The sequence below is a fragment of the Triticum urartu genome, chromosome 7A (assembly GCF_056163025.1).
Source record: "Triticum urartu cultivar PI428250 chromosome 7A, HENAU_Tu73, whole genome shotgun sequence".
NCBI classification, from domain to species: Eukaryota; Viridiplantae; Streptophyta; class Magnoliopsida; order Poales; family Poaceae; genus Triticum; species Triticum urartu.
In genome coordinates this window covers 571792390-571810462 of record NC_141879.1, presented here as the reverse complement: position 1 = coordinate 571810462, position 18073 = coordinate 571792390, and positions in this window count along the sequence as shown.

The window sequence follows — 18073 nt, the reverse complement described above, 5'->3', positions numbered from 1 at the left end:
CTCCCCCGTATATAAAGGAGGGGAGGAGGAGGCCGGCCGGCCCCAAGGGGCGCGCCCAAGGGGGGGGGGAATCCTACTCCAAGTAGGAATCGGTCCCCTCTTTCCTAGTCCAAGTAGGAGAAGAAGGAAGGAGAGGAAGAGGGAGAGGGAAAGAGGGGCCGCGCCCCCTCCCCTAGTCCTATTCGGACTCCCCTTGGGGGGGGGGGGCGTGCGCCACCTCCTGGCAGCTGCCCTCTCTCTCCCCTATGGCCCACTAAGGCCCATTACTTCCCTGAGGGGTTTCGGTAACCCCTCCGGCACTTCGGTTTTATCCGAAATTATCTGGAACACTTCCGATGTCCAAATAACATGGTTCAATATATCAATCTTTATGTCTCAACCATTTCGAGACTCCTCGTAATGTCCGTGATCTCATCCGGGACTCCGAACAATCTTCGTTACATCAAATCACATAACTCATAATACAAATCGTCATCGAACGTTAAGCGTGCGGACCCTATGGGTTTGAGAACTATGTAGACATGATCGAGACTCATCTCCGGTCAATAACCAATAGCAGAACCTGTATGCTCATATTGGTTCCTACATATTCTATGAAGATCTTTATCGGTCAAACCGCATAACAACATACGTTGTTCCCTTTGTCATCGGTATGTTACTTGCCCGAGATTTGATCGTCGGTATCATCATACCTAGTTCAACCTTGTCACTGGCAAGTCTCTTTACTCGTTTCGTAATTCATCATCCCGCAACTAAATCATTAGTCACATTGCTTGCAAGGCTTATATTGATGTGCATTACTGAGAGGGCCCAGAGATACCTCTCCGACAACCGGAGTGACAAATCCTAATCTCGATCTATGCCAACTCAACAAACACCATCGGAGACACCTGTAGAGCATCTTTATAATCACACAGTTACGTTGTGACGTTTGATAGCACACTAAGTGTTCCTGCGGTATTCGGGAGTTGCATAATCTCATAGTCATAGGAACATGTATAAGTCATGAAGAAAGCAATGGCAATAAACTAAACGATCATAGTGCTAAGCTAACGGATGGGTCTAGTCCATCACATCATTCTCTAATGATGTGATCCCGTTCATCAAATGACAACACATGTCCATGGCTAGGAAACTTAACCATCTTTGATTAACGAGCTAGTCAAGTAGAGGCATACTAGGGACACTCTGTTTGTCTATGTATTCACACATGTACTAAGTTTCCGGTTAATACAATTCTAGCATGAATAATAAACATTTATCATGATATAAGGAAATATAAATAACAACTTTATTATTGCCTCTAGGGCATATTTCCTTCAGTCTCCCACTTGCACTAGAGTCAATAACCTAGATTACACAGTAATGATTCTAACACCCATGGATTCTTGGTGCTGATCATGTTTTGCTCGTGAGAGAGGCTTAGTCAACGGGTCTGCAACATTCAGATCCGTATGTATCTTGCAAATCTCTATGTCTCCCTCATTCACTTGATCGTGGATGGAATTGAAGCATCTCTTGATGTGCTTGGTTCTCTTGTAAAATCTAGATTCCTTTGCCAAGGCAATTGCACCAGTATTGTCACAAAAGATTTTCATTGGACCCGATGCACTAGGTATTACACCCAGATCGGATATGAATTTCTTCATCTAGACCCCTTCATTTGCTGCTTCCGAAGTAGCTATGTATTCCGCTTCACATGCAGATCCCGCCACGATGCTCTGCTTAGAACTGCACCAACTGACAGCTTCACCATTCAATAAAAATAAGTATCCGGTTTGTGACTTAGGGTCATTCGGATCAGTGTCAAAGCTTGCATCGACGTAACCATTTACGACGAGCTTTTTGTCACCTCCATAAACGAGAAACATATCCTTAGTCCTTTTCAGGTATTTCAGGATGTTTCTTGACCGCTGTCCAGTGATCCACTCCTGGATTACTTTGGTACCTCCCTGCTAAACTAATAGCAAGGCACACATCAGGTCTGGTACACAACATTGCATACATGATAGAATCTATGGCTGAGGCATAAGGAATGACTTTCATTTTCTCTCTATCTTCTGCAGTGGTGGGGCATTGAGTCTGACTCAACTTCACACCTTGTAACACAGGCAAGAACCCTTTCTTTGCTTGATCCATTTTGAACTTTTTCAAAACTTTATCAAGGTATGTGCTTTGTGATAGTCCAATTAAGCGTCTTGATCTATCTCTATAGATCTTGATGCCCAATATATAAGCAACTTCACCGAGGTCTTTCATTGAAAAATTATTATTCAATTATCCTTTTATGCTATTCACAAATTCAGTATCATTTCTGATCAACAATATGTCATCTACATATAATATCAGAAATGCTACAGAGCTCCTAGCCACTTTCTTGTAAATACAGGCTTATCCAAAGGTATGTATAAAACCATATGCTTTGATCACACTATCAAAGCATATATTCCAACTCCGAGATGCTTGCACCAGTCCATAAACGGATCACTGGAGCTTGCATACTTTTTAGCACCTTTTGGGTCGACAAAACCTTCCGGTTGCATCATATACAACTCTTATTCAAGATATTCATTAAGGAATGCAGTTTTGACATCCATTTGCTGAAGGAAATATTCCCTAGAGGCAATAATAAAGTTATTATTTATTTCCTTATTTCATGATAAATGTTTATTATTCATGCTAGAATTGTATTAACCGTAAACTTAGTACATGTGTGAATACATAGACAAAACAAAGTGTCCCTAGTATGCCTCTACTTGACTAGTTCGTTTATCAAAGATGGTTATGTTTCCTAACCATAGACATGTGTTGTCATTTGATGAACGGGATCACATCAGACAAGAACCATTCGTTAGCTTAGCATTATGGTCGTTACAGTTTCATTGCTACTGCTTTCTTCATGACTTATACATGTTCCTCGGACTATGAGATTATGCAACTCCCGAATACCAGAGGAACACCTTGTGTACTATCAAACGTCACAACATAACTGGGTGATTATAAAGATGCTCTACAGGTGTATCCGATGGTGTTTGTTGAGTTGGCATAGATCGAGATTAGGATTTGTCACTCAGTGTATCAGAGAGGTATCTCTGGGCCCTCTCGGTGATGCACATCACTATAAGCCTTGCAAGCATTGTGATTAATGAGTTAGTTGCAGGATGATGCATTACGGAACGAGTAAAGAGACTTGCCGGTAACGAGATTGAACTAGGTATTTAGATACCGAAGTTCGAATCTTGGGCAAGTAACATACCGATGACAAAGGGAACAACATATGTTGTTATGCGGTTTGACCGATAAAGATCTTCGTAGAATATGTAGGAACCAATATGAGAATCTAGGTTCCGCTATTGGTTATTGACTGGAGATGAGTCTCGGTCATGTCTACATAGTTCTCGAACCCGTAGGGTCCGCATGCCTAACGTTCTGTGACGATTTGTATTATGAGTTATGTGATTTTATGACCGAAGTTTGTTCGGAGTCCCGGATGAGATCGGGGACATGACGAGGAGTCTCGAAATGGTCGAGACGTAAAGATCGATATATTGGAAGGCTATATTCGGACATCGGAAATGTTCCGAGTGATTTGGGTATTTTTCGGAGTACCAGAGAGTTACGAGAATTCGTATTGGGCCTTAATGGGCCATACGGGAAAGGAGAGAAAGGCCTCAAGGGTGGCCACGCCCTTCCCCATGGACTTGTCCGAATTGGACTAGGGAAAGGGGGCGCCCCATCCTTCCTTCTCCTTCTCCCTTCCCTTTTTCCTGTTCCATGTGGGAGGTGGAATCCTACTAGGACTAGGGAGTCCTAGTAGGACTCGACACTTTGGGCGCGCCCTATGAGGGCCGGCCTCCTCCTCCCTCAATCCTTTATATACGTGGCCAGGGGGCACCCCATAGACACACAAGTTGATCATTGATCCCTTAGCCGTGTGCGGTGCCCCCTCCACCATAATCCACCTCGGTCATTGCTATCTCTTGAGCACTGCGCTGGTTTTCCCTTGAAGAGGAAAGAGTGATGCAGTAAAGTAGCGTAAGTATTTCCCTCAGTTTTTGAGAACCAAGGTATCAATCCAGTAGGAGATCATGCTCGAGTCCCATGCACCTACACAAACAAATAAGAACCTCGCAACCAACGTGATAAAGGGGTTGTCAATCCCTTCACGGTCACTTACGAGAGTGAGATCTGATAGATATGATAAGACAATATTTTTGGTATTTTTATGATAAAGATAAATAAAAGATGCAAAGTAAAATAAATGGCAATGGAAATAACTAAGTATTGGAAGATTAATATGATAGAAGATAGACCCGGGGGCCATAGGTTTCACTAGTGGCTTCTCTCAAGAGCATAAGTATTACGATGGGTAAACGAATTACTGTCGAGCAATTGATAGAATTGAGCATAGTTATGAGAATATTTAGGTATGATCATGTATATAGGCATCACGTCTGTGACAAGTAGACTGAAATGATTCTGCATCTACTACTATTACTCCACACATCGACCGCTATCCAACATGCATCTAGAGTATTAAGTTCAAGAGAACAGAGTAATGTTTTAAGTAAGATGACATGATGTAGAGGGATAAACTCATGCAATATGATTTAAACCCCATCTTTTTATCCTCGATGGCAACAATATAATACATATCGGTTCCCTTTCTGTCACTGGGATCGAACACCGCAAGATTGAACCCAAAGCTAAGCACTTCTCCCATTGCAAGAAAGATCAATCTAGTAGGACAAACCAAACTGATAATTTGAAGAGACTTGCAAAGATAAACCAATCATACATAAAAGAATTCAAAGGAGGATCAAATATTGTTCATAGATAATCTGGATCATAAACCCACAATTCATCGGATCTCGACAAACACACCGCAAAAGAAGATTACATCGGATAGATCTCCAAGAGAATCGAGGAGAACTTTGTATTGAGATCCAAAGAGAGAGAAGAAGCCATCTAGCTAATAAATATGGACCCGTAGGTCTGAAGTAAACTACTCACACATCACCGGAGAGGCCATGGAGTTGATGTAGAGGCCCTCCGTGATCGATGCCCCCTCCGGTGGAGCTCCGGAAAAGGCCCCAAGATGGGATCTCTCAGGTACAGAAGGTTGCGGCGGTGGAATTAGGTTTTCGTGGTGCTCCTGGATGTTTTGGGGGTACGTGGATATATATAGGAGGAAGAAGTACGTCAGTAGAGCAACGGAGGGCCCATGAGGGTGGAGGGCGCGCCCAGGGGGAGTAGGCGCGCCCCCTGCCTCGTGCCTTCCTCCCTTGTTTCTTGACGCACACTCCAAGTCTCGTGGATCATGTTCGTTGAGAAAATCACGTTTCCGAAGGTTTCATTCCGTTTGGACTCCGTTTGATATTCCTTTTCTTTGAAACCCTAAAATAGGCAAAAAAGGGCTGGGCCTCCGATTAGTAGGTTAGTCCCAAAAATGATATAAAAGTGTAAAATAACGCCTATAAACATCCAAAATAGATAATATAATAGCATGGAGCAATCAAAAATTATAGATACGTTGGAGACATATCAAGCATCCCCAAGCTTAATTCCTGCTCGTCCTCGAGTAGGTAAATGATAAAATAAAGAATTTTTGATGTGGAATGCTTTCTAACATATTTATCAATGTAATTTTTCTTTAATGTGGCATGAATGTTCAGATCCGTAAGATTCAAGACAAAAGTTTAATATTGGCATAAAAATAATAATACTTCAAGCATACTAACTAAGCAATTATGTCTTCTCAAAATAACATGGCCAAAGAAAGTTATCCCTACAAAATCATATAGTCTGGCTATGCTCCATCTTCACCACACAAAATATTTAAATCATGCACAACTGATGACCCAAAAGTATAGGGGATCTATCGTAGTCCTTTCGATAAGTAAGAGTGTCGAACCCAACGAGGAGCAGAAGGAAATGATAAGCGGTTTCCAGCAAGGTATTCTCTGCAAGTACTGAAATAAATGGTAACAGATAGTTTTGTGATAGCATAATTTGTAATGAGCAACAAGTAACAAAAGTAAATAAAGTGCAGCAAGGTGGCCCAATCCTTTTGTATTAAAGGACAAGCCTGGACAAACTCTTATATGATGTAAAGCGCTCCTGAGGACACATGGGAATATCGTCAAGCTAGTTTTCATCACGTTCATATGATTCACCTTCGGTACTTTGATAATTTGGTATGTGGGTGGACCGGTGCTTGGGTGCTGCCCTTACTTGGACAAGCATCCCACTTATGATTAACCTCTATTGCAAGCATCCGCAACTACAACAAAAGTATTAAGGTAAACCTAACCATAGCATGAAACATATGGATCCAAATCAGCCCCTTACGAAGCAACGCATAAACTAGGGTTTAAGCTTTTGTCACTCTAGCAACCCATCATCTACTTATTACTTCCCAATGCCTTCCTCTAGGCCCAAATAATGGTGAAGTGGCATGTAGTCGACGTTCACATAACACCACATAATGGGGAAAGGCAAGATCATCATGTTGGAAGATCCAAGACAATAACCCATCGAAAGACTCCATATAGAAGAATATGGCCACCGGAGGGCCACCAGGGGGCCCATGAGGTAGGGGGGCGCGCCCAGGGGGGTAGGGCGCACCCCCACCCTCGTGGGCAGGGTGTGCCCCCCTGGTGAGTTTCTTCCGCTGAGTATTTTTTATATATTTGGAAAACATCTTCCGTGAAGTTTCAGGACTTTTGGAGCTGTGCAGAATAGGTCTCTAATATTTGCTCCTTTTCCAGCCCAGAATCCCAGCTGCCGACATTCTCCCTCTTTATGTAAACATTGTAAAATAAGAGAGAATAGGAATAAGTATTGTGACATAATGTGAAATAACAGCCCATAATGCAATAAATATTGATATAAAAGCATGATGCAAAATGGACGTATCAACTCCCCCAAGCTTAGACCTCGCTTGTCCTCAAGCGAAAAGCCGAAATCAAAAAAATATGTCCACATGTTTAGAGATAGAGGTGTCGATAAAAATAAAATACGGACATGAGGGCATCATGATCATTCTTAGAACAGCAACTCATATAATTCTTTGTCATATAATCTCTAATGCTAGAGTAATAATTCAATCACAATATCAAGTATGAATCGTAAACTTCATTGAAAACTAACAAACTACATTCTCAGTCATTGAAGCAATTGCAATTTATCATAACATAGGAAAGAGTCAATGTATAAGAGCTTTTCAGCAAGTCCACATACTCAACTATCATATAGTCTTTCACAATTGCTGACACTCACGCAATACTTATGGGTATGGAGTTTTAATCAGACACAGAGAAAGATAGGGGCTTATAGTTTTGCCTCCCAACGTTTTACCTCAAGGGTAATGTCAACAGTAATAGTTTATGAAAACTCACATCCAATTAGCCATATATACCAGGATCTTTCCAACATACTGTGCTTGCCAAATGATAAAGTGTAAAAAGGAAGGGTGAAAATCACCACGACTCTTATGCAATGTAGGAGATAAAAGTAAAAGATAGGCCTTTCGCAGAGGGAAGCAGAGGTTGTCATGCGCTTTTATGGTTGGATGCACAAAATCTTAATGCGAAAGAACGTCACTTTATATTGCCACTTGTGATATCGACCTTTATTATGCAGTCTGTCGCTTTTATTACTTCCATATCACACGATCGTATAAAGCTTATTTCCTCCACACCAATCAATCATACATATTTAGAGAGCAATTTTTATTGCTTGCACCGATGACAACTTACTTGATGGATCTTATTCAATCCATAGGTAGATATGGTGTACTCTTATGGCAAGACTGGTTTAAGGGTATTTGGAAGCACAAGTAGTATCTCTACTTGGCGCAATGAATTTGGCTAGCATGAGGGGGAAAGGCAAGATCATCATGTTGGAAGATCCAAGACAATAACCCAAAAGTATAGGGGATCTATCGTAGTCCTTTCAATAAGTAAGAGTGTCGAACCCAATGAGGAGCAGAAGGAAATGATAAGCGGTTTCCAGCAAGGTATTCTCTGCAAGTACTGAAATAAGTGGTAACAGATAGTTTTGTGATAGCATAATTTGTAACGAGCAACAAGTAACAAAAGTAAATAAAGTGCAGCAAGGTGGCTCAATCCTTTTGTAGCAAAGGACAAGCCTGGACAAACTCTTATATGATGTAAAGCGCTCCCGAGGACACATGGGAATATCGTCAAGCTAGTTTTCATCACGTTCATATGATTCACGTTTGGTACTTTGATAATTTGGTATGTGGGTGGACCGGTGCTTGGGTGCTGCCCTTACTTGGACAAGCATCCCACTTATGATTAACCTCTATTGCAAGCATTCACAACTACAACAAAAGTATTAAGGTAAACCTAACCATAGCATGAAACATATGGATCCAAATCAGCCCCTTATGAAGCAACGCATAAACTAGGGTTTAAGCTTCTGTCACTCTAGCAACCCATCATATACTTATTACTTCCCAATGCCTTCCTCTAGGCCCAAATAATGGTGAAGTGTCATGTAGTCGACGTTCACATAACACCACCAGAGGAGAGACAACATACATCTCATCAAAATATCGAACGAATACCAAATTCACATGACTACTAATAGCAAGACTTCTCCCATGTCCTCAGGAACAAAAGTAACTACTCACAAAGCATAAACATGTTCATAATCAGAGGGGTATTAATATGCATATAGGATATGAACATATGATCTTCCACCAATTAAACCAACTAGCATTAACTACAAGGAGTAATTAACACTACTAGCAACCTACTAGCACCAATCCTGGACTTAGAGACAAGAATTGGATACAAGAGATGAACTAGGGTTTTGAGATGAGATGGTGCTGATGAAGATGTTCATGGAGATTGCCCTCTCCCGATGAGAGGAGCGTTGGTGATAACGATGGCGATGATTTCCCCCTCCGGGAGGGAAGTTTCCCTGGCAGAACAGCTCCGCTAGAGCCCTAGATTGGTTCCGCCAAGGTTCCGCCTCGTGGCGGCGGAGTTTCATCTGAGAAGATGGCTTATGATTTTTTTCCCATCGAAAGACTCCATATAGCAGAAGATGGCCACCGGAGGGCCACCAGGGGGCCCACGAGGTAGGGGGGCGCGCCCAGGGGGGTAGGGTGCGCCCCACCCTCGTGGGCAGGGTGTGGCCCCCCTGGTGAGTTTCTTCCGCAGAGTATTTTTTATATATTTGGAAAACATCTTCCGTGAAGTTTCAGGACTTTTGGAGCTGTGCAGAATAGGTCTATAATATTTGCTCCTTTTCCAGCCCAGAATCCCAGCTGCCGGCATTCTCCCTCTTTATGTAAACCTTGTAAAATAAGAGAGAATAGGCATAAGTATTGTGACATAATGTGTAATAACAGCCCATAATGCAATAAATATTGATATAAAAGCATGATGCAAAATGGACGTATCAACAACCCCGATGACAATCCAAGCAATTGTTTCATACTTTTGATGTTCTCAAAAATTTTCAATCTTCATGCAATACATGAGCCTGAGCCATGGATATAGAACTATATGGTGGAATAGAAGGGTGGTTGTGGAGAATACAAAAGAGGGGAAGATAGTCTCACATCAACTAGGCATATCAATGGGCTATGGAGATGCCCATTAATAGATATCAATGTGAGTGAGTAGGGATTGCCATGCAACGGATGCACTAGAGCTATAAGTGTATGAAAGCTCAACAAACGAAACTAAGTGGGTGTGCATCCAACTAGCTTGCTCACGAAGACCTAGGGCAATTTGAGGAAGCCCATCATTGGAATATACAAGCCAAGTTCTATAATGAAAAATTCCCACTAGTATATGAAAGTGATATCATAGGAGACTCTCTATCATGAAGATCATGGTGCTACTTTGAAGCACAAGTGTGGAAAAAGGATAGTAACATTGTCCCTTCTCTCTTTTTCTCTCATTTTTTTGGGCCTTCTTTTTTTATGGCCTTTCTCTTTTTTTTCGTCCGGAGTCTCATCTCGACTTGTGGGGGAATCATAGTCTCCATCATCCTTTCCTCACTTGGGACAATGCTCTAATAATGATGATCATCACACTTCTATTTACTTACAACTCGATACTTAGAACAAAATATGACTCTATGTGAATGCCTCCGGCGGTGTACCGGGATGTGCAATGATTCAAGAGTGTGACATGTATGAAAATTATGAACGGTGGCTTTGCCACAAATACGATGTCAACTACATGATCATGCAAACAATATGACAATGATGAAGCGTGTCATAATAACGGAACGATGGAAAGTTGCATGGCAATATATCTCGGAATGGCTATGGAAATGCCATAATAGGTAGGTATGGTGGCTGCTTTTAGGAAGGTATATGGTGGGTGTATGATACCGGCGAAAAGTGCGCGATATTAGAGAGGCTAGCAATGGTGGAAGGGTGAGAGTGCATATAATCCATGGACTCAACATTAGTCATAAAGAACTCACATACTTATTGTAAAAATCTACAAGTTATCAAAGCAAAGTATTATGTGCATGCTCCTAGGGGGATAGATTGGTAGGAAAAGACCATCGCTCATCCCCGACCGCCACTCATAAGGAAGACAATCGATAAATAAATCATGCTCCGACTTCGTCACATAACGGTTCACCATACGTGCATGCTACGAGAATCACAAACTTCAACACAAGTATTTCTCAAATTCATAACTACTCAACTAGCATGATTCTAATATCACCATCTCCATATCTCAAAACAATTATCAAGTATCAAACTTCTCATAGTATTCAATGCACTTGTATGAATTTTTTTATTAATGCCATGTTGTTCTTAAAGGACTCTCAAAATAATATAAGCGAAGCATGAGATAACAATAGTTTCTATAAAATAAACCCACCGCCGTGCTCTAAAATATATAAGTGAAGAACTAGAGCGAAAACTATATAGCTCAAAAGATATAAGTGAAGCATAGAGATAGCTCAAAAGGTATAAGTGAAGCACGTAGAGTAATCTAATAAATTTCAAAGCATGTGAGTCTCTCTCAAAAGGTGTGTACAGCAAGGATGATTGTGGTAAACTAAAAATCAAAGACTCAAATCATACAAGACGCTCCAAGCAAAACACATATCATGTGGTGAATAAAAATATAGCTCCAAGTAAAGTTACCAATAGACGAACACGAAAGAGGGGATGCCTTCCGGGGCATCCTCAAGCTTAGGCTTTTTGGTGTCCTTGAATTTTACCTTGGGGTGCCATGGGCATCCCCAAGCTTAGGCTCTTGCCACTCCTTGTTCCATAATCCATCAAATCTTTACCCAAAACTTGAAAACTTCACAACACAAAACTCAAAATAGAAAATCTCGTGAGCTCCGTTAGCGAAAGAAAACAAAACACCACTTAAAGGTACTATAATTAACTCATTCTTGATTTATATTGGTGTTAAACCTACTGTATTCCAACATCTCTATGGTTTATAAACTCTTTTACTAGCCATAGATTCATCAAAATAAGCAAACAACACACGAAAAACAGAATCTGTCAAAAACAGAATAGTCTGTAGTAATCTGTAGCTAACGCAAACTTCCGGAACCCAAAAAATTCTAAAAATATGCTGGACGTGAGGAATTTATATATTAATCATCTTCAAAAATAATTAACTAAATATAACTTTCCAAATAAAAATGGCAGCAATTCTCGTGAGCGCTAACGTTTATGTTTTTTTACAGCAAGATCAAAAAGACTTTCCCCAAGTCTTCCCAACGGTTATACTTGGCACAAACACTAATTAAACACAAAAAAACACAACCAAAACAGAGGCTAGATAAATTATTTATTACTAAACAGGAGCAAAAAGCAAGGAATAAAAATAAAATGGGTTGCCTCCCAACAAGCGCTATCGTTTAACGCCCCTAGCTAGGCATAAAAGCGAAGATAGATCTAGGTATTGCCATCTTTGGAAGGCAATCCGTAAATGGCTCTCATAATAGATTCATATGGTAATTTAATTTTCTTTCTAGGGAAGTGTTCCATGCCTTTCCTTAATGGAAATTGGAATCTAATATTCCCTTCCTTCATATCAATAATTGCACCAATCATTCTAAGGAAAGGTCTACCAAGAATAATAGGACATGAAGGATTGCAATCTATATCAAGAACAATGAAATCCACAGGCACATAGTTCCTATTTGCAACAATAATAACATCATTAATTCTTCCCATAGGTTTCTTAATAGTGGAATCCGCAAGGTGCAAGTTTAAAGAACAATCATCGAAATCACGGAAACCTAACAAATCACACAAAGTTTTTGGAATCGTGGAAACACTAGCACCCAAATCACACAAAGCATAATACTCATGATCTTTAATTTTAATTTTTATAGTAGGTTCCCACTCATCATAAAGTTTTCTAGGGATAGAAACTTCCAACTCAAGTTTTTCTTCATAAGATTTCATCAAAGCATCAACGATATGTTTAAAAGCTTTATTTTGACTATAAGCATGAGGAGAACTTAGCACGGATTGCAACAAGGAAATACAATCTATCAAAGAGCAATTATCATAATTAAATTCCTTGAAATCCAAGATAGTGGATTTGATGACCCACAAGTATAGGGGATCTATCATAGTCCTTTCGATAAGTAAGAGTGTCGAACCCAACGAGGAGCAGAAGGAAATGATAAGTGGTTTTCAGTAAGGTATTCTCTGCATGCACTAAAATTATAGGTAACAGATAGTTTTGTGATAAGATAATTTGTAACGAGCAACAAGTAACAAAAGTAAATAAAGTGCAGCAAGGTGGCCCAATCCTTTTTGTAGCAACGGACAAGCCTGGACAAATTCTTATATAGAGAAAAGCGCTCCCGAGGACACATGGGAATTATCGTCAAGCTAGGTTTCATCACGATCATATGATTCGCATTCGGTACTTTGATAATTTGGTATGTGGGTGGACCGGTGCTTGGGTGTTGTCCTTACTTGGACAAGCATCCCACTTATGATTAACCTCTATTGCAAGCATCCGCAACTACAACAAAAGTATTAAGGTAAACCTAACCATAGCATGAAACATGTGGATCCAAATCAGCCCCTTATGAAGCAACGCATAAACTAGGGTTTAAGCTTCTGTCACTCTAGCAACCCATCATCTACTTAGTACCTCCCAATGCCTTCCTCTAGTCCCAAATAATGGTGAAGTGTCATGTAGTCGACGTTCACATAACACCACTAGAGGAGAGACAACATACATCTCATCAAAATATCGAACGAATACCAAATTCACATGACTACTAATAGCAAGACTTCTCCCATGTCCTCAGGAACAAACATAACTACTCACAAAGCATATTCATGTTCATAATCAGAGGAGTATTAATATGCATATAGGATCTGAACATATGATCTTCCACCAAATAAACCAACTAGAATCAACTACAAGGAGTAATCAACACTACTAGCAACCCACAGGTACCAATCCCAGACTTGGAGACAAGAATTGGATACAAGAGATGAACTAGGGTTTGAGTGGAGATGGTGCTGGTGAAGATGTTGATGGAGATTGACCCCCTCCCGATGAGAGGATCGTTGGTGATGACGATGGCGATGATTTCCCCCTCCCGGAGGGAAGTGTCCCCGGCAGAACAGCTCCGCCGGAGCCCTAGATTGGTTCCACCAAGGTTCCGCCTCGTGGCGGCGGAGTCTCGTCCCGAAAGCTTGCTTATGATTTTTTCCTCAACAAAAGACTCCATATAGCAGAAGATGGGAATCAGAGGGTGAGGGAGTCCTGGATTAGGGGGTCCTCGGACAGCCGGACTATATACTTTGGCCGGACTGTTGGACTATGAAGATTCAAGATTGAAGACTTCGTCCCGTGTCCGGGTGGGACTCTCCTTTGCGTGGAAGGCAAGATTGGAAGTTTGTATATGTAGATCTCCTCCCTTGTAACCGACTCTGTGTAACCCTAGCCCCCTCCGGTGTCTATATAAACCGGAGGGTTTAGTCCGTAGGACAACAACAACCAGAATCATAGGCTAGCTTCTAGGGTTTAGCCTCTACGATCTCGTGGTAGACCAACTATTGTAATACTCATATCATCAAGATCAATCAAGCAGGACGTAGGGTTTTACCTCCATCGAGAGGGCCCGAACCTGGGTAAACATTGTGTCCCCTGCCTCCTATTACCATCCGCCTTAGACGCACAGTTCGGGACCCCCTACCCGATATCCGCCAGTTTTGACACCGACATTGGTGCTTTCATTGAGAATTCCACTGTGCCGTCGCCATAAGGCTTGATGGATCCTTCGATCATCGGCAACGATGCCATCCAGGGTGAGGTTTTTCTTCCCGGACAGATCTTCGTATTCGGCGGCTTCATACTGTGGGCCAACTCGCTTGGCCATCTGGAGCAGATCGAGAGCTACGCCCCTAGCCATCAGGTCAGGTTTGGAAACTTAAACTACACTGTCGGCATCCGAGGAGACTTGATCTTCAACGGATTCGAGCCCATGTCAGGTGCGCCACACAGTCTCGACGAGCATGACTTAGCTCTGCCGTCGGACGGTGTCTGGGAGATCACACCTGTGGCTACTCCGGCCTTCGATCCATAGCAGATCGTGCCGTCTGGGGATGGGTGGATAGACCCCACCACGGAGGCCGCACACTCAGCGCCGATAGAGTAGAATAAATACACTTAATAGCCACTGTCGACGACTTAACCGACATGCTTGATTTCGGCTCCAAAGACATCAACGGTATGGACGACGATGTAGGAGAAGAATAGGAACCACCGCCCACAGGGCGCTGGACTGCCACCTCATCATATGATATATACATGGTGGACACCCCTAAAGAAAGCGATGGAAATAAGGCAACAGAGGATAATCCCCCCGAGAAGCAATCTAAGCACCGGCGTCAACAGCGCCGCTCTAAGCCCCGCCACAGCAAAAATGGTGATACCGACACAAGAGACAATAACGCTGCTAGTGCTGAAGACGAGGACAATCCCCTCCAACCAGGCCTCGAGCGGGAGGATGGGCAAGCCAGCCCTAAGGAACAGGCAGCAGACGGAGAATCAGAGGATGATAATTACATGCCTCTCTCCGAAGGCGAGGTGAGCCTCGGCGATGACGAATTTATTGTGCCTGAGGATCCCGCCGAACAGGAGCGCTTCAAGCGCCGGCTTATAGCCACAGCAAAAAGCCTGAAGAAAAAGCAACAACAGCTTCAAGCTGACCAAGATCTGCTAGCGGATAGATGGACCGAGGTCCTGGTGGCCGAGGAATATGAACTCGAACGCCCAACCAAAAGTTACCCAAAGCGCAGGTTGCTACCCCAACTCGAGGAGGAAGCATTAAAGCCTACGCTCCCAGCATATGATGCGGCTGACCGACCACCTAGTGGCCGAGACAAAGCGGCATATCAGGCCGAAGTCCAGCTCGCACCCCGTCGCCAGTCAATTAAAAACACAAAGGCCTGGGGCAACACGCAGGACCTGCGAGATGTATTGGAAAACAAAGCAGGACATACAAGATCGATCTACGGATCACGGGGGCGCGCCCCAACGCGTGACGACGTCTGTCACGTCGGATACACTAAAATCAAATCCGGCCGGGCCGAATACAGCAGACAAGACTCGTATGAACTGTGTCATGATATAGCCCGGCACAGAGGCGCCACACACCCCCTATGCTTCATGGAAGATGTCGTGGTTTTGTCACGACAGATGTCCTAGAGAAAGGACTTAGTCGTGGAGCCATCGCGACGGGTTAGCTTGAAGGGGTTAAAGCGGACAAAGGGACGCAAGGGAGTTTATACTAGTTCGGCCCCTTCGATGAAGGTAAAAGCCTACGTCTAGTTGTGATGGAATTGATGGGGTTTCGATGACTAGGGAGCAAACAAGCTTCGCCTATGTCTCGAGTTGTTGTCTATCTTTGAACCGCCGCCGGGTCGTCCCCTTATATACACGGGTGACACCCGTCGGTTCACAGAGTCCCAACACCGGTCGATATTCGTATTCCGGGTTGGTCTCTCCTTATTCTAACTTACAATACAAGTTTATATATAAATCCCGGTTTATAGCTACAAGTCTTGAACCGGCTACGGGCCTTAGGCCCTCATCTGCCTTCTTGGGCTTTATCACTCTTGAACTACTGATGAAGTTGACCCGGCCCAGATAGGCCGGTTTACGCCCAGCAGTAATATCCCCAACATTAGGCCCCAACCATATCCAGCCCCCAAGTCGCAAGCGGCCAAGTAATTGGAATCATTCTCAATTCTTGAGCTGGTACATGAGCACGTCTTGAGAACTTTTGGCAACCATCACATCGTCTGACCAGATCCTCTGCATCAGCATGAGCAGTTAACCAATAGAAGCCATGGCGAAACGCTTTAGCCACCAGAGATTTTGAACTGGCGTGGTGACCACAATCTCCTGCGTGGATCTCACGCAAAATTTCACGGCCTTCTTCAGGAGACACACAGCGTTGAAATGCTCCTGACACACTGCAATGATGCAACTCGCCGTTGATAATAGTCATGGACTTGGATCGCCGGATTATCTGTCTGGCCAGAGTCTCATCCTCTGGTAACTCGCCCCGGTTCTTGTACGCCAGGTAGGGAAGCGCCCAATCCGGAATAACATGAAGAGCTGCCACCAATTGAGCCTCTGGATCAGGAATAGCCAAATCCGCTTCACCAGGGATCCTGACCGACAGGTTGTGCAGCACATCCAGAAAAACATTGGGCGGAACCGGTTTGCGCTGAGAGCCCAGCCGGCTTAAAGCGCCCGCCGCTTCATTTTTCCGCCGGTCCACGTGGTCCACCTGATAGCCTTTGAAGTGACCTGCAACAACATCCACCTCACGACGATATGCTGCCATGAGTGGATCCTTGGAGTCCCAAGTGCCAGACACTTGCTGAGCCACGAGGTCCGAGTCACCGAAGCACTTAACTCGACCTAGATTCATCTCCTTAGCCATCCGGAGACCATGGAGCAAGGCTTCATACTCAACTGCATTGTTAGTACAAGGGAACATTAAGCGGAGAACATAACAAAACTTATCACCTCGTGGGGAAGTTAATATGACTCCAGCCCCCGAACCTTCCAATTGCCTGGATTCGTCAAAATGGATGGTCCAATATGTGTGATCCGGCTTTTCCTCAGGTGCTTGCATTTCCGTCCAATCATTGATAAAATCAACCAGTGCTTGAGACTTAATCGCCGTCCAAGGCACATACTTCAAATCGTGCGGCCCAAGCTCTATAGCCCACTTGGCAATCCGGCCAGTTGCTTCCCGGTTCTGGATGATATCCCCCAAAGGAGCAGAACTGACCACCGTAATTGGATGCCCTTGGAAGTATTGTTTAAGCTTCCGGCTTGCCATAAAAACTCCATACACCAGCTTCTGCCAATGCGGATACCTTTGCTTGGACTCAATGAGCACCTCGCTGATATAATAGACCGGACGTTGAACCAGATGCTCCTTACCTGCCTCCTTTTGCTCCACCACAATAGCCACGCTGACCGCCCGAGCATTAGCAGCAACATATAGCAGTAACGGCTCCTTGTCAATGGGAGCGGCGAGCACAGGCGGATTGGCCAATTGCCGCTTTAAGTCCTCAAATGCTTCATCAGCAGCAGAACTCCAGACAAACTGATCCGTCTTCTTCAACATCTGATACAACGGGATTGCCTTCTCACCAAGACGACTGATAAACCTGCTTAACGCGGCAATCCGGCCTGCCAAGCGTTGAACATCATTGATACACTTCAGTTTAGCCAGGGAGGTGATGGCTGTGATCTTCTTCAGATTAGCCTCAATTCCCCTATTGGACACCAGGAAGCCTAATAACTTGCCCGCCGGTACACCGAAGACGCATTTGTCCGGATTAAGCATCATCTTGTATGTCCTCAGGTTATCAAAAGTTTCCTTTAAATCACCAATCAGAGTCTCCTTCTCCCTGGATTTAACCACGATATCATCCACGTAGGCGTGTACATTACGGCCAATCTGTATGTGTAGACAATTTTGCACACAACGTTGATAAGTTGCCTGGGCACTCTTGAGCCCAAAGGGCATAGACACATAG